The sequence below is a fragment of the Prionailurus viverrinus genome, chromosome F2, assembly GCF_022837055.1.
Source record: "Prionailurus viverrinus isolate Anna chromosome F2, UM_Priviv_1.0, whole genome shotgun sequence".
NCBI lineage: Eukaryota > Metazoa > Chordata > Mammalia > Carnivora > Felidae > Prionailurus > Prionailurus viverrinus.
In genome coordinates, this window is record NC_062578.1 from 280,973 (window position 1) to 307,414 (window position 26,442).

Consider the following 26,442-nt stretch of genomic DNA (forward strand, 5'->3'; position numbering starts at 1 on the left):
GCTATCTCTTACAATGTGGTTGGAACTGGAAGGTATTATGCTACATGAAATAAGTCACAGAAAGACATATATCATATGTTTTTGCTCATATGTGGAACTTGAGAAACTTAACAGAAGACCGTGGGGGAAGGGAAGGGGAAAAATAGTTACAGAGAAGGAGAGGGGCAAACCATAGGAGACTCTTGAATGCAGAGAACAAATAGAGGGTTGATGGGGGGGGGGGCGGTGGGTGAGAAAGGAAAGTGGGTGGTGGGCATTGAGGAGGGCACTTGTTGGGATGAGCCCTGGGTGTTGTCTATAAGTGATGAACCACGTGAATCTACCCCAAAAACCAAGAGCACACTGTACACACTGTATGTTAGCCAAGTTGACAATAAATTCTATTAAAAAAAATGAAAGTGAGGGAATGGAGAAAAATTTATCACGTTAAAAGAAAAAATAGCGATACTTTTGTTAGACAAGAGTCCTTAAAACAAAGACTGTGGGGCACCTGGGTGCCTCAGTCATTTGAGCGACCGACTAGGTCTTGGCTCAGGTCATGATCTTATGGCTGGTGGCTTTGTGCCCCATGTTGGGCTCCATGCTGACAGCATGGAGGCTGCTTGAAATTTTCTCTCCCCCTTTCTATGTCCCTTCCCAACTCTGTCTCTCTCAAAATAAATAAACAACCAAAAACAAAGACTGTGGCAAGAGCCAAAGAATGCTACTATATCATAATAAAGGGTGCAATCCAATAGGAAGATCTAACAATTGTAAATATTTATGCACCCACCATGAGAACACTCAAGTACATAAAACAATAACCAACATAAAGGAACTAATTGATAATAAGACAGTAATAGGGTACTTTAACACCCCATTTACATCAATAGATCTTAACAAAAAAAATCACCAAAAAATACATCTTAACAGAAAATCACCAAAGAAACAGTGGCTTTGAGCCATACAGAGAAAGACTCATACCATATGTGTTCCCTCTTATGTGGATCCTGAGAAACTTAACAGGAACCCACGGGGGAGGGGAAGGAAAAAAAAAAAAGAGGTCAGAGTGGGAGAGAGCCAAAGCATAAGACACTCTTAAAAACTGAGAACAACCTGAGGGCTGATGGGGGGTGGGAGGGAGTGGAGGGTGGGTGATGGGTATTGAGGAGGGCACCTTTTGGGATGAGCACTGGGTGTTGTATGAAAACCAATTTGACAATAAATTTCATATATTAAAAAAAAAAAAAAAGAAACAATGGCTTTGAATGACAGAGCAGACCAGATTGGACTTAAGAGATTTTTTCAGAACGTTCCATCCTAAAACAGAATACACGTTGTTTTCAAGAGTACCTGGAATATTCTCAAGAATGGATCACAAACAAAAAACAGGCCTTAATTATTAAAAACAATACCTGCAGGTTAAAGAACGTGCTACTACACTGGAATGGGTTAAGCAGGAAATACAAGAAGAAATTTAAAAAAAAATACGTGTATACAAATGGAAATGAAAAAACAATGGTCTGAAACCTTTGAGATGCTGCAAAAGTGGTCCTAAGAGGGAAGTACATAGCAATATAAGTCTACTTCAAGAAGCAAGAAAAATTTCAAACAACCTAACCTTACACCTAAAGGAGCTAGAAAAAGAACAAGAAATGAAGCCTGAAGCCAGCAGAAGAAAGCAAGTAATAATGATCAGAGCAGGGGGCCCTTGGGTGGCTTAACTGGTTAAGTGTCTGACTCTCGATTTTGGCTCAGGTCATGATCTCACAGTTGTGAGATCGAGCCCCGTGTTAGGCTCTCTGCTGGCAGCATGGAACCTGTCTGGGATTCTCTCTCTCCCTCCCTCCCTCTCTCTCCCTCTCTGTCTCTCTCTTTCTGCCCATCCCCCACTCATGTGTAGTCTCTCTCAAAATAAAATTAAAAAAAGAGATTAAAGCAGAAATGAATGATAGACAAACAAAAAACAGATAAAACTAGAACAGATCAATGAAACTTAGAGCTGGTTCTTTGTAAAAATTAATTAAACTGATAAGGCGTTAGCCAGAGTAATCAACAAGAAAATAGAAAAGACCAAAATAAATAAAACCACAAATGTGAGAGTAGAAATAAGAACCAACACCACAGAAATAGAAACATTTATGAGAGAATATTGTGAAAAAATGTATGCCAGCAAGTTGGACAACTTAGAAGAAATGAATAAATTCCTAGAAATATATAACTTACCAAACTAAAACAAGAAGAAATAGAAAATTTCAAAAAAGTCAATAACCAGCAAGGAAACTGAATCAGGAATCAAAAAACTCTCAACAAACACAAGTCTAGGACCAGATGACTTCAGACGTAAATTTTAACATGTAAAGAACAGCTAATACAAAAAAAAAAAAAAAAAAAAGAAAAGAAAAAAGAAAGTTTAACCTGTCCTTTTCAAATTGTTCCAGAAAAACATAAAAGGGAAACTTCCAAATTCATTCTATTCCAGCTTTACCCTGCTACCAAAACCAGATAAAGACACCACAAAGAGAATTACAGGCCAGCATCTCTGATGAACATGCAAAAATCTTCAACAAAATAAGCAAACTGAGTCCAACAATACATTAAAAAATCATTCACCGGGGGTAGGGGCAGCTGGGTGGCTTAGTCAGGTAAGCATCCACCTTCAGCTCAGGTTACGATCTCATGGTGCGTCGGTTTGAGCCCAGTGTCAGGCTCTGTTGACAGCTTGGACCCTGGAACCTATTTCAGATTCTGTGTTTCCCTCCCTCTCTGTCCCTCCCCTGCTTGTGCTCTTTCTCAAAAATAAATAAACATTAAAAAAATCATTCACTATAACCAAATAGGATTTATCCCTGGTTTGCAGGGGTGGTTCAATATTTGCAAATCAATGAATGTGATACCTCATATTAATTTTCAAAAAAGCATAAAGTCATATCATTGCAATAGATGCAGAAAAAGAATTTGACAAACTATAACATCCATTCATGATATAAACTTCAACAAAGTAGGCTTAGAGGAACCATACCTCAACATAATAAAGGCCATATATGGAAAATGAGCAGTTAATATGATCCTAGCTGGGGAAAAACTGAGAGAAAAACTTCTTAGATCTTGCTTGTAGTTATCTGCTTCTTCTCATTAGCACCATTGGTTGTTAATAAATTAATCTTAACATTTATTACATCCTACTTTAATGGAGACCAATTTCTCCTATACAAGTTTATGTATCTTATCTCTTTTTTTTAATCCACATTTCAATTTATCATTTTTGTTTTTTTCTTAACACACTCCCCAAAGGTTAGATTTCTTTTGTTCACAAATCTGTTAGGAAAAGTGTGGCCAGGACAGCTAGTCTCTGCCCCGCTCAGCTTCAGGTGGGGCAACTGAAAGGTTTGGGGTTGGATCCATTTGAAGATTTGTTCACTAACGTCTGGTGGTTGGTGCTGGCTGTTGTCTGGGACTTCAGTTCAGGAGGCAGCAGAAACACTTAAACTGACACACCTAGACTCTCTTTGTGGCCTAGGCTTCCTCACTAGATGGGGAGCTAGATTCCAAGTAAGCAGCCTGAGATACAGAGCAAGGCAGAAGCTGTATCGCCTTTTGTCACCTAGGCTTGGAATACACACAGGATCATAGTCACATATTCTGTTCATTAGGAGCAAGTCACTAAGGTTGTTCCATGGCCTTTTTTTTTTTAAATTGAATTAATATTTAAAACCTATGGACACCTTTAAAAAGCATTATAATTTACCCACTGGCCACAATTGTTTGTGTTCCTCCCACCTGAAAAATACATTCACTCCCTTCCCCCTGTAATACCTCCTGCATGTCTCAGTTATCATGGCATCAGGTTCAGGCTTGAGTCCAAGATCTTACCATCTTAATCAGGTGCAGTGGGGATAAGCTGCCTGGGTTATCGTATCTAAAGTATAGCTCCTTGAGTGCAAGGGTTCTCAATATGAGGACTTGAGAACGAAAGAGACAGTTATTTACCACTCACAAATGCAACATTCTAGTCAACTGCTGAAGACTCTCCCATTCAGAAAAAGAAGATGGAAAGCACCCTAGTCCATAAGAGTTTTGAAATATAGCCAGATGCATGCTGTCATTTCTTAAGTTAGGACTTAGTCCTAACCACGGGAATACTTTCTCCATGTCTCTTCCCTTTCTTTACTCTTTGAGCTCTTGGTTCCTTCCTTTTCATAAGGAATGACCTGTATTTGCAGCTGTTTTTTCATCCTGCTTCCTCCCTGTGGGACTTGTAAGACCCAAAGGCCTCTTTTCATTTTGCACTATTTGGTCTCTTTTAGTCCAAGGTAGCAAATAGTATGTTTGCTACTATAAATCTCTTACCTTTTTTTTAGTTTTCTGTAAATATTACTGGATTTCATGCCGTGTTTTAGCAAAGCGACCCTCCCAAGTCCTTTTGAGATAAGCTTTCGCTTCAGGTTTCCTGTGAAGCTCTTATAGGACAATGCCTTTAAACTTCGTCTACTCTTGGGGCTCCTGTCTGGCTCAGTTGGTAGAGCATGTGACACTTGATCTCTGGGTGCTGAGTTTAAGCCCCATGTCGGGTATGGAACCCACTTTAAAAAAAATCTTATACTCTTAAGATCCTTAAAGAAATTGGAGGCATACCTTAAATCTTTCTGTTTTCCTGGTAGCACCCTGGAGTTTCTGTTAACCCAAAAGCCATTTCTTTATTTTAGCATTATTTGACAGTTCAACATGTAGAGAGGCTGTAAATGAGAAACAGATACTTGAACCCAGTAAGTCCTGGTTCCTTTCAGTTGCATAGTCTTTCTTTAGTTTCTCTTTCCTATCTGTTTTACTTTCAGGTATTTTGTAGCATGACTTCCCTTTCCTCCAGTGTCATTTTCTTCACTTGCTTAGAAACCCTTGCTGTCAGCCTCTTCACAGGCCATCAGGTTTCCACTAAGAGTCTTGTGGAGGCCCTTTTTGGGTCTCATTCTTACGCTTTTCTACATCTTTCCAGGTTCCACCTACCTCCTGGTTCAAAGGAAGTTTAGTTTTAGGTTTTTTTGAATAGCAGCACACCATTTTTAGTATCAGTATCTGTGGTAGCAATTTGCTGCTGCATTATAGGCTACCTCAAAACCTAGTAGTTCAAAACAGCATTTATCTTGTTCACCAATCTTTAGGCACAGCAGAGTAGGGCAACTCATTTCTTCTTCTTTTGGCATCAGCTGGCATAACTGGAAGCTGGAGACTAGAATCATCTAAAGGCTTATTCATGCATGTGTTTGGCTGTTGAGGCTGGCCTTTGGCTAGGACGTTGGCTAGTCTCAGCTGGAGTATCTGCATGAAGACTCACTAGGTAGCCTGGGATTCCTCACAACATGGTGGCTGCGTTCTAAGTGTGAGGTTCCCTAGAGAGAGAAAGTCAGATGGAAGCTGTATCACATTTTCTCACCTGGCCTTAAAAATCACAGCAGTCCTGCATATTCTGTTCACTAGAAATGAGTTACTGAAGCCAGCATATATTTAAGGGGAGGGATTTTCACAGAAGTATCAACGAATTTATAAAACCACCACATCCACTCACCTTGTCTTACCAATCATGTAGAATGGATGGAAGTCGTTCCCAACTCAGCATCACTGAAACCCTAGCCAGTTTTGTTGTTGTTGTTTTTGTTTAGTATGATCTCTTATTTTCTAGAAAGTAACAAAGGATTACAAGATAACAGTATTGAATTAAATTTTTTTTTAGCCTCAAAAAAGTATGTGGATCATCCAATTAAAGATTTATACTGGGAGATGTGATTTCTTAACACATCCCGGAGAATCATTTCTCCTGGGAATGCAGTACAAATTATCATAAACATTTGCAGTTCAGAAACAGGTCGTGGCATTAGAATCATTACTTATAGATTCATGAATTAGTCTTATTTCCAGAGTCTTATCTTGGGACGTATTTTTTGACTTGGGCATACATAAGTCAATATGATGTTGCTAAAACTTCTTTAAAAGTTATGGAGTGTTAAGATGGGGGAAGGGCTAAGAGATTTTCTCCTAAGAGGGGACTTATTTTATGAAAGAAAGATATGAAAAAATCATAGAAAAATAAAAGTATAGAATGAAGTGCAAATATTGTGTAGTAAAGACAATGATAGCAAAGATCTATTTCAGTAACACCTGATGGCTTTAACGTGTCTCTTGATTTTCTGAGTTAAGGTTCCACATTCTAACACAGGTAAAATTTTGTTGCAAATGAGTTTATTTAAATTTTGAGTCCCTGGCTGGCTCAGTTACTCTTGATCTTGAGATTGTGAGTTCATGCCTCACAGTGGGCGTAGAGATTACTTAAAATCTGAAAAAAATTTTTGATAGTAGTTTTGAGTTAGAGACTGGTTTCACTCCAATTCCAAACTATAGTGTTTTATTCATGCAGGCTGATGTCTTTACAACAGAACTGGAAACTACATCATAAAAATGAGTTTTGCACCTCGATGCAAAAAATCAAGTTCTTCAACAAGAGTTATTACCAATGAAATCTTTCTAAGAACGTGAAAAACTAGAGAGCAATAACAAGAAGTGAGCAATAATAAGAAGTTACAGCAAGAAGTAGTCAAATGGAAACAATTTATGGAAATGAATATGGTAGAACGCAGTCAAGTGGAACAGTATAAACGGGAGATTGAAGAAAGAGCACGACTGGACATAGAAGAAAAATTACACGAAGTCAACCTGTTTTTACAGGTTAATTGATTGATCTGTAATGTGCTTTAATTCATTTCACTGAAAATTACATTTTGGATATATGTATTGTATGTTTTTCCTCTACTTGCTTTACGGTAATTTGTAGATTTCTGGAGGCATTTGTTCCTGCCTTTAAAGATTTGTTTTCATCTTTATTCCTACTAAATCGAGAGGATAAGAAAAAATGATGATTTAAACAACTAGTCTCACTATTAAGAGGAAAAGAAAAATTGTGATTTAAAAATTGCACTGTACTTGGATTATTCTTAAGTTTATTGTTGACTTTTAAAATTTTGTCATTGATTCTATTATTTGAATTTTCAGATTGCGTGAATACTAATACAAGAATGATTGAACTCTAATTTTATAAATCATATTTAATTCAGTTGACATTGATGATAAATATTTTATACTTGAGCTTTTTTTCATTTAAAATTGCTCTCTGAATCATTGACTCAGAACTAAAGGAAACATGTATAATTAATTATTCAGATTATAGCTATTTAAAAACCATCCTGTTAATTTGCTTTAGGCACAAGCAGCAGCTCAAGAAAACTTGGACAAGTTAAGGGAAAATGTCATGCTTCAACAAGAAGTCAAATGGAACTTAGAATTAAAGATCCGGAATCTCAGATCTCTACAATGAAGACTTCTCAAGAAGATTCTACTAAAACAGAGTTGGAAACCTACAGACAGCTCTACCTAGAAGAGTTAAAAGTTAGAAAGTCCTTGAGAAATAAGCTGAACACGTAAGCCAAAACAGAATCATAGACAAGAAATTTAGCTTATTAATTTGCCTCTAAAGCATAATTTCTGTGGAGCCAAGATCATGAGATGAGTAGGAAGTGAAAGCCAACTAGATCGTGTCATTTTGGAAAATGAGGTTTCTAAGTGAACTCACCTTGGAAATGTTAGTCCAGGACAGTTTGCATCCCTCCTCTTTTTTCCGGTTTTACAGGGACTCTTCCCCCACCCCACCCCACCCCCCCGCACCCCCCGCCCTGTATATTTTCCATTGATCAGATCTGCTAGTCTTTAAGTGCATTGTTTGAAACTTTCTCATTTAGAAGCGTATTATTATAAACTTGCTTGTCAGAATTACCCTAAATAGAAATGTCGGTGAGTTTCTTTTTGGAAGATTACATCTTTAACCGAAAAGGTCAAGTACTACTACTACTCATCCTGGCAGCTTGGTACATTTATTCTCTTGATTGTGACCTTTGGTATGATTACTAGAGTGGGATTGAGACAAACTATGCTTTATGCTTTTTCTACTTTACATACAGGCATACAGGTGAAATACAGAAAGACTCACACAGGGCTGAAGGGTAGTATAATTCCCAAAGTGGCTAAAAAGAGCACCATGGTGGGAGGGAGGTATTTGGAAGACTGAAGACAGAAAGGGCCTCCAGTGCCTCCAGTGCCTCCAGTGCCTCCAGTGCCTCGGTAACTGTTATAAGCTAATTGCCTCTGTGGCTGTTTTAGTTCTTTCTGATCACACCTCTGCCATCTACTATCTCCCCTAGAGATTGTTGGTCTCAATGATTCCTCAGTGTCAAATGCTCAGTACAAGAGTGGTGAAAGCAAACGCTTGAAAATGTCTTTGAGGGATGGTTTAGTTTTACATCTGTAAACAGGTTTATAAATATATGTATATATAATGGCATCCTGAAGGATCCTGTCAGTACAGCCATTCCAGAAGACAGCAAGTATTATTTGTTAAGCCATGTACATCACTGATAGCCACTTCTCTCCCTTCCCTGATTTGAATTGTTAGTTAGGAATCCCCCTGGAAACATAAGTATTTCTTTAGAACAATTTTCAAAGTATAACTTTCGATAGTAGGTGTGCTCTGTCACATGTTAAGTGTTAAAACACTGTTCAATGGCAAATGCTATTTACTATTACAGAAACTTAAAAAATATAAGGCATTTAGGAAATATTTTGGGAAAAAGAAAATGTATTTGTGGTTTTTAATCTTCAGACTAATGAGAGACTGTCAGAGAGCAATACAAAACTTCTTGTGGAAAGACAGCAGCACCGAACTTTACTCAGGACTCTTATTATGAGTCCAGGCCTGGAACCACCTTATTATGGACATTTTGAAAATAATTTAGTGCTCAGTGGAAACCTTTTTCCAAGAGGAAACTTAGTGATTCCTACCGTAAACCCACGGCCGTCATATGACTACAGGGAGACTTCCTTGTGGAAGGTTATTTATATTATCTGTTTCACTTTGGGTTTCATATATCTGATATAATTGTTGCTTTTAATTTGGTGAAATTCTGAGTTGTTTAAGTAACTAATACATAATAAGTAAAAGTCATAATTATGTGTGCTAAGAAAGAACTGAGGTAAAATTTATATATATATAAATGTATATTTTTCCATATATTTCTTAATTTCCTCTCTAACTGGCTGGTTGACTCATTCATTCTTTAGTAGGGTGTTCTTTAACCTCCATGCTTTTGGAGGTTTTCTAGACTTTGTCCTGTGGTTGATTTCAAGCTTCATAGCATTGTGGTCTGAAATTATGCATGGTATGATCTCAATTCTTGTATAGTTATAAAGGGCTGTTTTGTGTCCAGTATGTGATCTATCTTGGAGAATGTTCCATGTGCATTCGAGAAGAAAGTATATTCTGTTGCTTTGGTTTGCAGAGTTCTAAATATATCTGTCAAGTCCATCTGTTCTGATGTATCATTCAGTGCCCTTGTTTCTTTATTGATCCTGTGTCTGATGATCTATCCATTGTTGTCACCGGGGTATTAAAGTCCCCTGAAATTAACACATTCTTATCAAGAAGGCTGCTTATGATTGTGATGAATTGTTTTATCTTTTGGAGGGCTCCCGTATTTGGCACATAGACATTTTTAATTGTTAGCTTTCCTGATCGATAGACCCTGTAATTATTATATAATGCCATTCTTCATCCTTTAATTTATACTCTTTAATTTATTAATTTATTAAATTAATAGTCTTTATTAAATTAAATTAAATTAAATTAAATTTATTAAATTAATCTTCAGCCTTTAAATTTATAGTCTAGTTTGTCTGATATCAGTATGGCTACTCCAGTTTTCTTTTGAGTTCCAGTAGCATGATAGTTTTCCTTCCCTTCTCTTTCAATTTGAAGGTGTCCTCAGGTCTAAAATGAGTCTCTTGTAGATAGCAAATAGATGGGTCTTGTTTTTTTATCCATTCTGATACCCTATGTCTTTTGGTTGGAGCATTTAGTCTATTTACAGTCAGTGTTATTATAGAAAGATATGGGTTTAGAGTCATGATCTCTGTAGGTTTCATGCTTGTAGTGATATCTCTAGTACTTTGTTTTCCTTGTAACATTTCACTCACAGAATACCCCTTAGGATCACTTGTAGGGCTGGTTTAGTTGTGATGAATTCCTTCTTTTTTTGGTTTTTTTTTGGGGGGGGGAATACCTTTATCTCTCATTCTATTCTAAATGACACTTGCTGGATTAAAATTCTCGGCTGCATAGTTTTTCTCTTCATCACATTGAAGATATTCTGCCATTCCTTTCTGGCCTGCCAAGTTTCAGTAGATAAATCTGTCACTAGGCTTATCGGTCTCCCTTCATATAGTAGAGCATGTTTATCCCTAGCTGCTTTCAGAATTTTCTCTTTATCCTTGTATTTTGCCAGTTTGACTATATGTGATGCAGATCGATTCAAGTTCCATCTGAAGGGAGTTTTCTGTGCCTCTTGGATTTCAATGCCTTTTTCCTTCCCCAGATCAGGGAAGTTCTCAGCTATGGTTTCTTCAAGTATAACTTCAGCACCTTTCCTTCTCTCTTCCACCTCTGGAATCCCAATTATGCATATGCTATTACATTTAATTGTGTCCTTTAGTTCACTAATTCTCCTCTCATACTCCTGGATTTTTATCTCTCTTTTTCTAAGCTTCCTTTTTTCATAATTTTATCTTCTGATTCACCTATTCTCTCCTATGCCTCTTCAATCTGAGCTGTGGTCACCTCCATTTTATTTTGCACCTCATTTATAGCAATTTTTGGCTCCTCCTGTTTCTTAGTCCCTTGATCTCTGTAACAATAGTTTCTCTGCTGTCCTCTATGCTTTTTTAAGCCCAGCGATTAATTTTATGACTATTATTTTAAATTTATGTTTTGTTTTATTGCTTAAATTGTTTTTGATCAATTCGTTAGCTGTCACTACTTTCTGGAGTTTCTTTTGAGGAGGATTCTTCCATTTCATAATTTTGGATAGTCTCTGGAGTGGCACAGAACTGCAGGGCACTTCCCCTGTGCTGTCTGGAGTAACTTGTGTTGGTGAGCGGAGCCACAGCCAGACCTGATATCTGCTCCCAGCCCACCACTGGGGCCACAGTCAGACTGGTGTGTACCTTATCTTTCCCTCTCCCAGGGGCAGGACTCACTGTGGAGTGGTGTGGCCTCAGTCTGTGCTGATTGCACACTGCCAGGCTTGTGGTGATGCTACTGCAGGATCTGGCATATTTGCCAAAGCAGATCCGCAAGGTGCACAGGGCGGAAGGGCAGGCTTAGCTCGCCTGCAAGATTTTTGTCTTGCACTGACTGACTAATTTCACCTAGCATAATACCCTCCAGGTCTATCCATGTACTTGCAAAATGCAAGATTTTATTCTTTTTGATTGCCAAGTAATTATCTCTCTCTCATATAGATATAGATATAGATATAGATATAGATATAGATATATAAAGAAGATTATATACATATAATCGTATCTTCTTTATCTATTCATCCATCGATGGACATTTGGGTCCTTTCCATCCTTTGGCTATTGTTGATAGTGCTGCTATAAACATGGCGGTGCTTGTGTCCCTTTGAAGCAGCACACCAGTATCCCTGGATAAATGCTTAGCAGTGCAATTGCTGGGTCATAGGGTAGTTCTCTTTGTAGTTTTTGAGGAACCTCCACATTGTTTTCCAGAGTGGCTGCATCAGCTTGCTTTCAACCATTCATTCTTTAGTAGGATGTTCTTCAGTCTCCAAGTATTTCTCTTTCCAAATATTTTCTTGTGGTTGATTTCAAGGTTCATATCCTTGTAGTCTGAAAATATGCACGGTATGATTGTTATCTTTTTGTACTTGTAGAAGGCTGATCCGTGTCCCAGTATGTGATCTATTCTGCAGAATGTTCCATGTATCCTGGAGAAGAATATATATTCTGCTGCTTTAGGAAGAAATGTTCTGAATATATCTGTTAAGTCCATCTGGTCCAGTGTCTCACTCAAAGCCATTGTTCATTTGTTGAATTTCTGTTTAGATGATCTTTCCATTGCTATAAGTGGGGTATTGCAGTCCCATAGTATTATGGTATTATCCGTGAGCTTCTTTATATTTGTGATTAGTTCATTTATATATTTGGGTGCTTTCACATTTGGAGCATAAATGTTTACAGATTTTAAGTCTTCTTGGTGGACAAACACCCTTAAGTATGATACAACATCTTTCTTCATCTCTTGTTACAGTCTTTATTTTAAAGTCTAGATTGTCTAATATGAATAAGGCTACTCTGGCTTTCTTTGGCAACCATTAGCATGATAGATGGTTCTCCATCCCCTTATTTTCAACCTGAAGGTGTCTATAGGTTTAATGTGGGTCTCTTGTAAACAGCATATAGATGGATCTTGTTTTTTTTTCCCCCCACTCTGTTACCTGTGTATTTTTATTGGAATATTTATCCCATTGACTTTTAGAGTGAGTACTCAAAGATATGAGCTTATTGCCATTATGTTTCTTGTAGACTTGGAGTTTGTGGTGGTGTTTTCTTGTGCTTTCCAGTCTTTGGTGTTCTTGGTCATTTTTTTTTCTTTTTTCATTTTTTCACCCCCCAGAGAGTCCCCCTGAAATTTCTTGAGGGCTTGTTAAGTGGTCACGAACTCCTTTAAATTTTTTTTGTCTGGGAAAATTTTAATCTCTCCTTTTATTTTGAAAGAGAGCCTTGCTGGATTAGGAATTTTGGCTGCATATTTTTCTGATTCAGCACATTGAATATTTCTTGCCACTCCTTTCTGGCCTGCCAAGTTTCTGTGGATAGGACTGCTGCAAACCTGGTCTGTCTTTCCTTGTAGTTTAAGGACTTTTTTCCCTTGCTTCATTCATGATTCTTTCCTTGCCTGAGTATTTTGTAAATTTGAATATGATACGCCTTTTGATGGTTGATTTTTGTTGAATCTTACGGGAGTCCTCTGTTCTTCCTGGATTTTGATGTCTGTGCCTTTCCACAGGTAAGGAGAGTTATCCACTATGATTTGCTGACATAACCCTTCTACCACTTTTTCTCTCCCTTCATCTTCTGGGACTCCTATGATTCTGATGTTGTTTCTTTTTAATGAGTCACTGATTTCTCTAATTGTTAATTTTTTTTGCCTTAGTGTCCCTTTTTTATTCTGTTTCAGGATTCTCCATAAGTTTGTCCTCTCTATCGCTGATTTCCTGTTCTGCCTTATCCATCCTTGCCACCGTGGCATCCATTGGAGATTGCACCTCAGTTAAAGCATTTTTTTATTTCATCCTGACTAGCTTTTACTTCTTTTGTCTCCACAGAGAGGGATTATAACCTATTTTCGGCCTCAACTGGTATTCTTATTATCGTGATGCTAAATTCTGGGTCAAACATCTTGCTTGTTCCTGTGTTGATTTCGTCCATGTCTGTCTTTTGTTTCTGCTGTTTCTTTGGGGGTGAATTCCCATTTTGTTGTTTTGAAGGAAGAAAAGGAATTAATAAGGTAAAAAATTAAAATTAAAAAAATTAAAAACTACGCACACACACACACACAAATCAAAAAAATGCTAGATCCTAGGTGTGTTTTTTTCTGGCTATTGAACTTGATAGATTAGATTAAACATGAGGAGAAAAAGGAAATCTTTGGAAAATTTGAGAAAATGAATATATTCAAATAAAATGAAATGAGGGATGTAAAATAGAATTTGAAAAAAAGTTACAAAAATTAAAAAATATAGCAGAAAATTAGCGAAAAATATTTTTAATAAAAATGACAACAAAAATAAATTTTTCTCTTTCTGTATGAAGAAAAAAAAAGATTCTAAAAAAGAGAAAATTGAATAGATGGACCAGCGAATAGACTGAAATACAATTGATATTACATTGTTTTACCTTAAAAGTCAAATGAAGAAGTACTTTGTAGTCCATAAACTAAGCAGGTGGAGAGATTTGTGTTGTTCCTGAAAAGTGAGTTTGGCCCAGTCAGGCAGGGCTTAGTGTAACGAATCTGTTCTCCACTAGATGGTGCTGCTTAGCTTACTGAGGTGGAATATTGTGGCGCTTATTGGTGTGTATGCACATGCATGTGAAATTTGAAAATGCTCTCACCCAGCTACCCAGTCTCTAGTATCAGAACTCTGTGCTCTTCCCGACCGGCAATTGCACACCCATCCTTTCTCTCTATTTTCTCTCCACTCCCCATTTAACATTATTCATGATGAAGCCTTTAAGTTTCCAGGCGCCACCTCCCTCCTGAGTTTCATCTCAGATGCAGTTTTGTTTCCCAACCCCTCACTCTGAGGCATTGCAGTTTTGATCTGCTCAGATCCTCTGGGGGATGGTCTCACCGAGCAATGGCTTGTTTCCAGCCACACCCAGGACCATGTTGCTGCCAATGCCCAGATCTGTGGCTGGGTGCCAACCTGCCCCAGAAAACGTTCACCCAATCCTGTAGCAGCGACATTTCAGGGATTATGGCAAATCACCACACATCTGGCACCAGACTTCACCCTCAATGACCTTGTTCCAGCAAGAGCGAATGTGGTTGTTCACTGGGGTCTGCTGGGACCAAGTGGCCACACAGCCTCTACCAAATGTCCTTCCAGCAGTGGAACCGCTTCTCCATGGGTGGCCCGAGGACTTCCCAGACCCCACTCTGCTCCTGGGGATTTGCCTTTCCCACCATAACACTGCCAGGTATTTTGCTGTGGAGTTTAGACTGTGTACTCCCCCTGTTTATAGAGTGTTAATGGATTTTAGCCCCCTCATTTCTCCCTTTGTAGTTCAGTCCCTGTGATGCTTTCCACTTTTCCTCTATCTCTCTGGCTGCTTTGAAGGGGCTGCTTTTCCCGTAAGCTCACCCCACCTCTGTCCTCTCTCCAGAAGCCAAAACATTTCCCAGCACTCTGCAACTTCCCCCTCCCCCGTTCACCTATTTGCACTGTGTACCTGCTGAGTTCTGTTGTTTAGGTTATACAGATCATTGTGTTAATCTTCAAATAAGTTTTCTAGGCATGCAGGATGTTTCAGTGTTGATCTAGCTGTATTTCATGGATGCAAGACACACAAAAAAACTTCCATGCTGTTCCGCCATCTAGGCTCCTCCCCTAGTTGGCTAGGTTTAAAGAGCAAAGTTTGTAATTTTTTGGTCATAAGCATAAGGTTTAGATACCACAAAGCCCATATCTTTACTAAAAACTTTTAGCCCATCATGTTCTTACCCAGCAGAGTTTTCTCTCTTGTAAGCCCAATTAAATTATACCACTGCTCTGCTTGACAAGCAGGATTAGCTTCCCTTTATCTCGTAGGTTGGAGGATAAAATACTTAATAGGGTTTTTTACTGTTCAACAAATCTTCCAACTCTTTACTCTCGCCTGTTCCTTCCCCGTCTTTTCAAGCTGCTTGGTCTCATTGAAATTCCTACGTGCTAATATTAAATAGGGGGTGGTGCTGCCCTGCTATCCTACTGCATTTCTCTGTTCCACTCACCTACATGACTGATCCATAGCCTTCCTTCACTCCTCCAATCTCTAATACATCAGTCTTTATTTTTAATGTTTATTATTTTTGAGAGATAGAGATCAAGCAGAAAAGAGGCAAAGAGAGAGGAAGACACAGAATTTGAAGCAGGCTCCATGCTGTGGGCTTTCAGCACAGAGCCCAACACAGGGCTTGAACTCATGGACCGTGAGATCCATGACCTGAGCCAAAGTCGGTTGCTTAACCCACTGAACCACCCAGGTGTCCCTCTAATACATCATTCTTGATCATTCGTCTCAGCTGATTCCTTTGTTCTCTATTCCACTGAAAAAGCAGATTAGTTAGTATGTATATCTTGCTGCTCCTAGAGAGGAATTGTCCATGCTCCTGCCCGATGCCAACTCCTCCAGCCTTATGTTAGATCCCATTAGATTCACGACCTTCAATTCCTTCCCCTTAGGATGTTGGCAACTCTCACCTCCTTGGCATGGTCAATTTTCCCCTCTTGACTGCATCATCCCCCAAAGCATATAAACATGTTATTGCTTTTCCCCTAAGAAAACTATTCCTCTCCTGATCCCATTGGTCATTCTTAGATCCCATTCCATGTTTCTATTCCCCTTTCTCTGCCCAAAACCAGAGATACATTAATTTGTTTCCAGTTTCTCTCATCCATGACCTCTAGAAGCTAGTCAAATTAGGCTTCTTTTTTTCAACATCACCAAAGACCTCCATATTGCTAAGTCCCTTGGGCAATACTAGACTTCTTTCTTTATTCCCAGTCTTCATCTTACTTGACCTATCAATAATATTTAGATCAATGCAAATGTTCACTGTTAGGGACTGAATGTTTATGTCCTACCCTAAATTTATATGTTAAAACTCTACTCTCCAATAAGATGGTATTAGGAGATGGGACGTTTAGGAAGTAATTAGGATTAGATGCGGTCATGAGGATGATGTTTTTAGGGATGGGATTAGTGCCCTTGTAATGAGTAATGAGAGAGCCTGCCTCCTTCCTCTGCTTCTGCCACATGAGGATACAAAGAGAAATATGTACTCTAGAAGAGAGCTCTCACCAGAACCTGACCACAATGCTCCTTGATCTTGGTCCTCTAGAATTGAGAACTTTGAGAAATAAGTTTGTATTGTTTATAAGCCACCCATGTGTGGTATTCTGTTATATTAATCAGAACTGACTAAGACACTCTCCTTGAATCAGCTTCATCACTTAGCTTGCAATATACCACATTGATCAAGTCCCTTCTACCTCAGGGTTTACTGGTTCCTGTTGTCTCCCCAAACCCTAAATATTGGAAGAACCCCATCTCAAACCTTACAGCTCTTCTTTTCACTGTTATCACTCTCTTAAATACTTTTTCCCCTGATGATCCTCAAATTTAAATCACCAGCTCAGACCTCCCCGTAAACTGCCATCTCCTATTTCTCCACTTGATGCCCTTGCTTATATGACTAACAAACCTCTCAAACACATTATATTCAAAACCAAAATCGTGATCCTCTTACAACCTTCTCGTTCCAAATTCCTCTTCCCATAGTAAATATAAATTCTGGGACAGCTGGGTGGCTCACTCAGTTAGGCATCCGACTTCAGCTCAGGTCTTGATCTCTTGGTCATCAGTTCAAGCCCCATGTTGGGCTCTGTGCTGAGAGCTCAGAGCCTGGAACCAGCTTTGGAGTCTGTGTGTCCATCTTTCTGCATCTCCCCTACTTGCACTCTGTCTGTCATTCTCTTTCTCAAAAATAAAGAAGCATTACAAAAATTTTTTAAATATACAAATTCTATTTTTCCATGTGTAGGGTTTTAATATCTTGTAGTTTTTTTGACTCCCCACTTTGTTTTATACCCTACCCTCATATCCAGTCTGTCAGCAGGTACTGTTTGCCATACCTTTAAAATATATCTAAATCAGACTTCTTTTCATCCTCTCTGAAATGACCACCCTGGTCCAAGCTAGATTCTTCATCTAGAGCATTGTAGCTGCTTTCTCACTGTGATTCTGCTTTATCCTTTTTGACTCATAATTTGATCATAATTTTAACCCAGAAGCCAAAATGGTCCTTTAAAAACTGAAGTATGACTATGTGACTCTTCCACTCATAATTCTGCATTGTCTTCCAGCTCTCTCAGAGTAAAACCCAAAGTCATTACCCTGTGGCCTATGAGATCTTATAGTATCTGCCCCCATCCTTGCTAGTCTTTGACCTTAGATGATTGACCTGATTTTTTTTCTTGCCTTATTGAGATAAAATTGACAAATAACAGGTAGGTTCAAGATGTACAATGTGATGATTTGGTACACATATATATTGTGAAACATATATTACCATAGTAAGGTTGGTCAACACATCCAACACCTCACATCGTTACCTGTTTGTGTATGTAGGGGTGGTAAAAATACTTTATTAGCAACTCTCATGTACACAGTACAATATTGTTAACCGTTGTCTCCATGTGGGACAATCCCCAGAACTTACTAATCTTATACTTAAAGGTTTGTGCACTTTGACCAACATCTTTCCATCCCTAGCCCTTAGCAATCACCAGTTTTCTCTCATTTTCTTTGAGTGAATATGACTTTTTGAGAATCATAAATAAGTGGTATTATACAAGACTTGTCTTTCTGACTTTTCACTCAGCATAATGTTCTCAAGGTCCATCCATGTTGTCACATATAGGAGGATTTACTTTGTTATGGCTGAAGAATATTTCATTTTATATATGATACTCATATTACATATCATATATCCATATGATATATCATGTATATAATGACATATTATATGTATGTATATATATATAAATCACACATACACACACATATATTTAAATACACACATATATACGTGTACATATACATTTGTAGATATAAACATACATACATATACACACATCACATCTTCTTTATCCATTCATGTCTTGGCTATTTTGAGTAATACTGCAATGAACATATAGGGGTGGATATCTCTTTGAAGTAATGATTTTGTTTCCTAAGAAAATAAACAGATTTAGTTGTACATCCAGAGTGGGTTTGCTGGATCATGTGGTAGTTCTATTTGTTTTAAGTTTTTTCGTTTTTGTTTGTTTGTTTGTTTGTTTGTTTTTTATGCCATCTCTACATCCAGCATGGGACTCAAACTCATGACCCTGAGATCAAGAGTTGGATGCTCCAATGACTGAGTAAGCTAAGTGCCCTGATAGTTCTATTTTTAATATTTGGAGGATCTTCCATACTGTTTGCCATAGTGGACATACTCATTTATATTCTTACCAGCAGTGCACAATGGTTCCCTTTTCTGTACATTCTCATCGACACTTGTTATTGCTTGTCTTTTTTTGTAATAAGAATCCTAACAGGTGTGAGACAATATTTCATTATGATTTTGATTTGCACTTTCTTGATGTTCATGATGTTGAGCACTTTTCATGTACCATTGTGTATCTTTGGAAATGTCTTTGGGAAAATCTCTATTAAAGTTCGTTGCCCTTTTTTAAATTGGATTATTTGTGGGTTCTGCTATTGAGTGAAAGGGGTTCTTTATATATTTTGGATAGTAACCCCTAATTGGACATATGATTTGTAAATGTTTTCTCTCATTCTGTATGTTTACATTTGATTTTATTGACAGTTTCCTTTGCTGTGAGATGCTTCTTAGTTTCATGTAGTTCCACTTAATTTTTATTGCTTGTGCTTTTGGTGTTACATCCAAAAAATGTTGTCAAGACCAATATTAAGGGCCTTTTCCTGTTGGTTTTCTTCTAGGAGTTTTACAGTTTCATGTACAAAATTTAAGTACTTTGAATTAATTTTTGTGACTAGTATAAAATATGAGTTCAATTTCATCCTTCTGCGTGTAGCTAGCTTTTCCAGCGCCATTTATGGGAGAGGCTTTCCTTTACCCAGTGTATATTCTTTCCTTCTTTGTTATAAGTTAATTGACCACATATACATGGGTTTATTTTGTGGCTCTTTATCCTTTCGGTCTATGTGTCTTTTTTTATGCCAGTACCATAATGTTTTGATGCTGTAACTTTGCAATACAATTTCAATAAGGAAGCATGATGCCTCTAGCTTTATATACTTCCTCAAATTGATTTTGCTCTTTGGAACCTTTTGTGGTTCCATACTCTTAAAGAACCAGGCTGGAACGCTGGAGGAAAAACCAAGCAACACTTGGAGATCTTGGTGGATCGGAGATTTATTTAAACAGACGGGCTCAGAGGAGATTTTCTCCAAAAATCTGAGCACCAAATGCCAGTGGGGAGAATAATTTATAGTCCTCACCTTCCACATCTGTGGGAGCTTTCCCATGAGCAGCAAACAAAGGAAGAAGAACACAGAGGAAAGGTGTCCAAGCCAGAGACCAGACAGAGTCCATTTTGGCCCCATTAGCTTTCTTTGGCATACTTCATTCACTTGTGCAACAATACAAATTTTATAAGTTTTTTTTTCTACTTATGTGAAAATGCCTTTGGAACCTTGATAGAGATTGCATTGACCTAAAGATGGCTTTAGGTACTATGGACATTTCAATGATATTAATTCTTCTGATCCATGAACATGAGATATCTTTTCATTTGTTTCTGTCTTCAATAATTTTTCATCAAAGTTTTATAAGTTTCTGTGTACAGCCCACTGTCTCCATAAATGTGGGTGCTACTGGGTCCTATAGAATATGTAGATCCTTCAAATGTCCCACTCTTATTCGTGTAGTGGCCCCTGTGGCCAAAGAAGAAATGGGGGACATTTCCTCTGATGCCTAATATACAGACAGGTATAGTTGGGGAAACCTACACAGAGGAACTCAAGTTGTTATTCAAGCCAATACTGACAGCATCTAGATGGAAACAGGAACAAGCTAAGCAGTCACTGGGCTGAACTCAGAGGGGTTTCACTGGTGATCACTCATGAGCTATAGTAATTAACCCTTTACACTGATAGGTAGATGTTCTAAACATCTAGAACACTGGGTTCTAACTAAGCCCAGTGGTATCAGGATATGGTATCAGGACATTTGGGCTCACCTGCAAGAGCCTGACATTATCCTCACTGTTTTCCAAGTCCTGGCTCATAAAACCCTGGTTGGTAGAAAGGAAAAACAGAATATTAAAGGAGAAGATTAAATTATTAACGGGTAAAACGACGTTGGCCCAGTGTACTAATGTTCTGTCATAGACTTTAATGCATTTGAATGATCAAACAGTAAGGTCCGTGCCCCCATATGCCAGACTAGGAACCCCTGCTGAGGCACCCAATATTTTAAAGGTATAGAAGTCTAGGGAGATAGTTATGGCCTCCACTCTCGCTGTGGATTAATATGCTATGCTGCTGAGAACACCAAAATGTGTTGTCTACTGGAAATTGCCATGGGATGTCCCATATAATAGGTGAGTTACTTTGTACCCCTGGGTGAGGGGAATCTACTCAATCTCTAATGGGATCCTGTTGTTCTTCTGAAAGGCAGACCTATGGAAATTCACTATACCTGTAATGGAGCATACCACATTGAAAGAGGGGAGAATATGGGGGTCCTCGTCTGGCATATTCTGCCCCAGTCTATCTTCTCATGCCTAACAGTGCTGCTTCCCTCTGCCGACATGTATGGAATGCAAAACCAGGTTAAGTTCCTAAAGCTGCTGGTGTCCCTCTCCTTCAAGGCCATAACGCACTGACACCCTCTGGCAATCAGGAGGCTGATCCCTAGCCTGGGTATAAGCCCTAGCAACTGACTCTGCAGTACATACAGCAGATTAAGTGCAACTACTGTAGAGCCTTGGAATGGATGGAATGGCATATTGCCAGGATTTGCCCTTAAAATACAGTGACTTGGTAAATGTATGAACAGCATGTACTATGTTTGTTTCTTTCTTTCTTTCTTTCTTTCTTTCTTTCTTTCTTTCTTTCTCTTTCTTTCTTTCTTTCTTTCTTTCTTTCTTTCTTTCTTTCCTGCTGGAGCCTTTGTGATTTCTCTATATAATAAGATCATATTATTTGCAAATGGGTGATTTTACTTCTTCCTTCCTGATTTGGAAGATTTTATTTTTCTTGCCTGATTGTTGTGGTAGGACTTCCAATACTACGTTGAGTAGAAGTGGTGAGAGTGGACACCCTTGTCTTGCTCCTGATCTTATAGCAAAAGCTTACAGCTTTGACTACTGAAAGTGATATTTGCTGTGGGCTTGTCATACATATCCTTTATTATGTTGAAGTAAATTCCTTTTATGCCAAATTTATTGAGAGTTTCAAATTTTAAGTTCTTTTTCATATAAGTCCTCCAAGTCCCTGGGTAAGTGCTCAAATGTGGCCTGGGTAAGAAAACACTGACATCAGCAGCCAAGGTGACCTTGTGCTTTGATTCTGTGAATGAACTGGCACTAAATGCTGTCCCTCAATTCTTCCTAACCCCATTGGAGAAGACTCTGGGGCCAGAATCTCCCTCCTGGTTCCAAGGTCCCTGGCTGACTCCTTATGCCTGTACAAAAACTAGGACAAAGAGGTCAGGGGGTACACTCCTGTGTCCGGCTCTGCCTGGCTTTCCCATGCCCTGATGGAGGGTGTTAGGATGTCCCTGGAAGGGGACGACCCTCTCGCCAGCGTGCCGGAAGAAACTGAAGGGCTACCAAGCGCCAGCACAACCCAATGGAGATCCCTGAACAGCGCTCTGGAACAAACTGAAGGTCAACCAATCACCGAGCACCAGCACAATCCAACGGAAAGCCCCGAGCGTCTCTCCAGAACGAACTGAAGGTCAACCAATTACCGAGCAACAGCACATGGCACAAAAGACCCACCGGAGCCTAAACCAGGAACTGCTACAGCTTAAAAACCCTACCCCTAAATACCCGAGCGCGACTTCCCTGACTCCCTCCTTGAGTCACGGAACCTCGCCCAGAACCTTAGTTCCCAATAAAGCCTTAAACTGCAAAAATTCTTTTGTACTCCAACTCCTATCTTCACCCCGCACAACTCCTGACAGTAACAGAGGGTAAAGCCAGGGCCAGAACTATTGGGGTAGATGGGGAAGGGGGAATAACCACACACACATACACTTTCTCTCTCTCTCTCTCTCTCTCTCTCTCTCTCTCTCTCACACGCACACGCGCGCGCGCGCGCGCACACACACACACACACACACACACACACACGTTACAACCTCCTCCTGCCATCTGCAGCTCTCCCAGCTGCTGGCCTGTGATCCTGAGCTGACCCTTCACTCTGTCTATCCTTGAAGACTGAGATTATGGGAGGATGAGAGAAAAATGGGGAGAGGTTGCTGAGCCTGAGGTTGGGGAAGCACATCTTGTCTCTTGCTCACCCACCCCAGGAGTCACTCTTGAGCTGTCCCCTCTGCAGCTGCTCATTTTTGAGGTGCACAAAAGTACACATGCACAGAGAAAGAAACAGACACCACAAGCACAGAGTCACACAGCCATGGAACCACGCACAGCCTTCTCTGAGGACTCAGGTATGGGGCTCGTGGACAGGCTCACACACAGACCCCCACTGCAGACATAGGTACCCTGAGAGGATCTCTCTCTCTTTCTCTCTCCCCCCCCCCCCCCCCACAGATACACACATTCAAGGACATGGGCAACTCTCCCATGAAACACACCCTACACACACTGGACACACAGAAAACACACACACACAGGGTTGTTGATCAGAAACACCCAAAGTGAGAGCAAATTCGCACATGCAACCAATACACATAGAGACACGTAACACAGATACACACAGATACTCCCACAGGGATACATGTACCCAAAAGAGACAGTACTGTCACAGATACAGAGATTTGCATAGTGGATATATGCTCATTCAGAGACACAGGCACAGATACACAGGCATACAAACAACAGAAAAATTATGAGGGAGCATGAGGCAAGCTGCAGGGCCTCAAACCACAGCTCCCACCCCCAGGTGGTATATGTGTGATATACCTGGGCACTGCTGGCTGCCCAAGAACAAAGGAAAAGGAAAAAACAAATGGTTAACTGATAGAGATCATAGTCCTGCAGGGCCTTTCTCCATCTATTTACAAATAACTTAATAAATCACGAGAAAAACACAATCTTAATAGACTAATCTCCAGAAATCTATGGACTTGGTTTCCTAGAACCCCGACATCATCCCTCCATAGTGATGTAGGAAACAAAGGCAAAAGGAAATGACAGAGAGAATGAAATTTCCTTATACCCTGCAGCCAATTGACAGATACTTGAGGCCTACAGACTAAAACATTTCTCGAGGATCTCCCTTTGTCTTGATGCTAATGCTTTGCTAGAGGGCAAACAACCTTAGTTTGACAATAGATAGGACTCCAGTATCCTGGGAGTCTCCTTTAGCATATGAAAGTCTCATTGGAAACTTCCCTGGACTTGACTTCCCCCCAGATCCAAGTATTACTAGTCTTTCCTCATGGTGTCTGGCCAGCCCTTTGGCCAAGAGTCCTGTCCCAGAGGTTTAATGAAATCACCTTTTTGCAACAAAGAGGACCAAGAATTCTTTCTTGGCCGTCAGCTCCAGACACTACAAACCCCATTGTCATCCAAAACCTCGTCAGAAAACATGGAAACAACCAGATAACAGGAAATTCATGTCCACAGTCAATATACCCACACAGAACTCAGACTCACAGGTGCATAATGCAGATTACACACACACTCTCTCTCTCTCTCTCTCTCTGGGACAGCTCTGGTGCTCCAGGACAGGACATTACAAGAAGGGGGTCCAGACCCTGGCATGACCTGTCCTCTCGAAGTTGTCATGGAAAAGGGTGTTTTCCTGGTTCCAACCCTGGGCTGGGCATCAGCCCCATGTCAGTGCTTTATGGAGGGTTGTGCCCAGGCCTGGATTCCAGAGATTGGCCAGGGTAGGGTGGACACAGGGACAGGGGACAGGGTAGAGACAGGGTACACTTAGAGTGGGGGTGTTGCATGGGGCCAGGTCAACTGAGGGAGACAGACAAGCCTCTCCAGAATCCTTGGGTGTGTCAAAGTGGGCTGCACTTGTAATGCCCCCGATTTTGAATCCGAGAAACCACCAAAGAGCCGATACGATGCAAACGCACGAGGGTTTATTTACAAGCTCGAGCTTGGGCCCAAGTATACCCGACACAGTGGAGCAGGGACTTGGACCCTAGATTAAGAGGCGTTGCAGTTTTTTAGGGGCCTGTGGCCAATGAGATTGTAACACACAGAGAAAGTTGCATAGTCATGTCAGTCCATACGCAGGTGGCCAATTGAATTACAATTTACCCTATACTAACTGTTTGAACTAGCCTATCACTCTGGTCAGAATTGGCATGCAAGTTTGGCAGGCAAAAGGCGGGGTTTAAGAACTGGTGTGCAAGTTTGGCAGGCAAGAGGCGGGGTTTACATTCTTTGGCGGTTAGGGGTTCTGCATTCCTATATGAGCCAGTTTCCAGTAAGGGTGTGCTCAGCGGTTTGACTAGGGTGGGGGAGTGTCTTAAGCAATAAGGTCATGTGGGGGTTATACATAAGATGGTGGGTGTAGCACAAAATGGAGTTAGTCTTGCTCTGCTTGTCAAGGGATAGGGAATTTTTGTTAAATTCCTTGGGTCCCACACCCCATCTGTGCAAGGGGTTAGAGATGGTACTGCCGCTGGGCCCTGAGCGCTGATGTCTGCAAAGGCAAAGTTTTGGCACAGGCCTGCAACTGGAGGGAACTGCGGTTTTCACCTTTGTTGCCTTTAACAGCTGTGCAATTTTTTAAGGCACCAGACTGGGAAGACACAGGCCCCAGGGAGGTGATGTCGTTGATATCCACTAGTGCTCAGCACGTGGCTTCATCTTGTCCTCAGCACAGTTCTGGACATAGACATGGACACTCCCATTTTACTGAAGGAAACCAGCCCAGGCTCACACAGATGGTAAGCTGCACACTGGATCTCAAACTCTAGGCTCCTGGCCCTGCTGCCAGGGGCAATGAGAGGCTCCCCAGATAGGAGGCTGACATTGGCTTTGGGGACACCTCCATGAATGATCTCACTTGTTCAAGGCTGCCACAACTCTGTTCACTGCCTCTACTTTCCCTGTTACCTCCTCTAGTTATAATCAGGGTGACCCTGGCCACCCCTCTTGGAATTCCCTAGGTCCCCTTATAGTCAAGGCCTCTCTCCCATTCACTTTTGGGCCAGGCGGACTCCACCCCTTCTGGAACTGGCCTCTCCTTGTATAACCAGGACAGCCCAACACTGGGGCTCTTTAGGCAGACAGCAGGATCTAAAGGGAATGTAACACTATTGGTTTTTCACTCCAGTTTTGTTTTGGTTTTGGTTTTGCTTGTTTGGTATCTTTTCTTTATACTTAGGTTGGAGACCTTGCTTTGCTCTTTTAGCAGCGCCAGAGTGATTCCTGTTACAATTTACTTCACTTAAAGTGAAGGGATTATAACAATGATTTTCAGATGGGTAATCATTGAGTCAATCATGTAGAGAAACTAGGAAGCTGAGTTCAGGACAGAGCCCAGGAGAGATGGCCACAGTAGGTTTGTCTAGCCATCTGGGTCCCTGGCCCCTGCCCACCTGCTTGGCCCTTCCTGCCCATCACACCTGGTGCTGCCAACAATCTGGGTGTTGTTGTGGGTCCCCCAAGAGAGAAGCAGATGAACTATTTCTCTTAAAATGCTGTCATTCCTGGAGATCACAGGAGATCCCTTGTGAGTCAGTTGATGACCCCTTCTGACGACCCCTCCACCCCTGTAAAGTTCATAATTTACAGCCCATGCCAATAGGTAGGAGGGTCACACAGATAAGTGACAAATCTACCACTGTTTGTGGTGTTAAAATGTCTAGGTCAGAGATGATTTGGGGACGAGACAGTCTTCTCCCACCAATATTCCAGAATATTGCAGGCCAGGAGACATTTTGGATTACAAGTTTATCATGCTTCTATCATTCAGGTCAAATAGAGCTTTGTTTCTTTGGGATTTCTTGACTCATATTCTACTTCTAGAGGAATTTTTTCAATTTCTAAG

General features: G+C 40.2%; 1 pseudogene; it reads left to right on the top strand.

The window, feature by feature from the left end:
• The window catches only part of LOC125156666 (ankyrin repeat domain-containing protein 26-like), an 86,141-nt pseudogene extending 63,779 nt beyond the window's left edge, over positions 1-22,362 (top strand).
• The last annotated feature ends 4,080 nt before the right edge of the window (positions 22,363-26,442 follow it).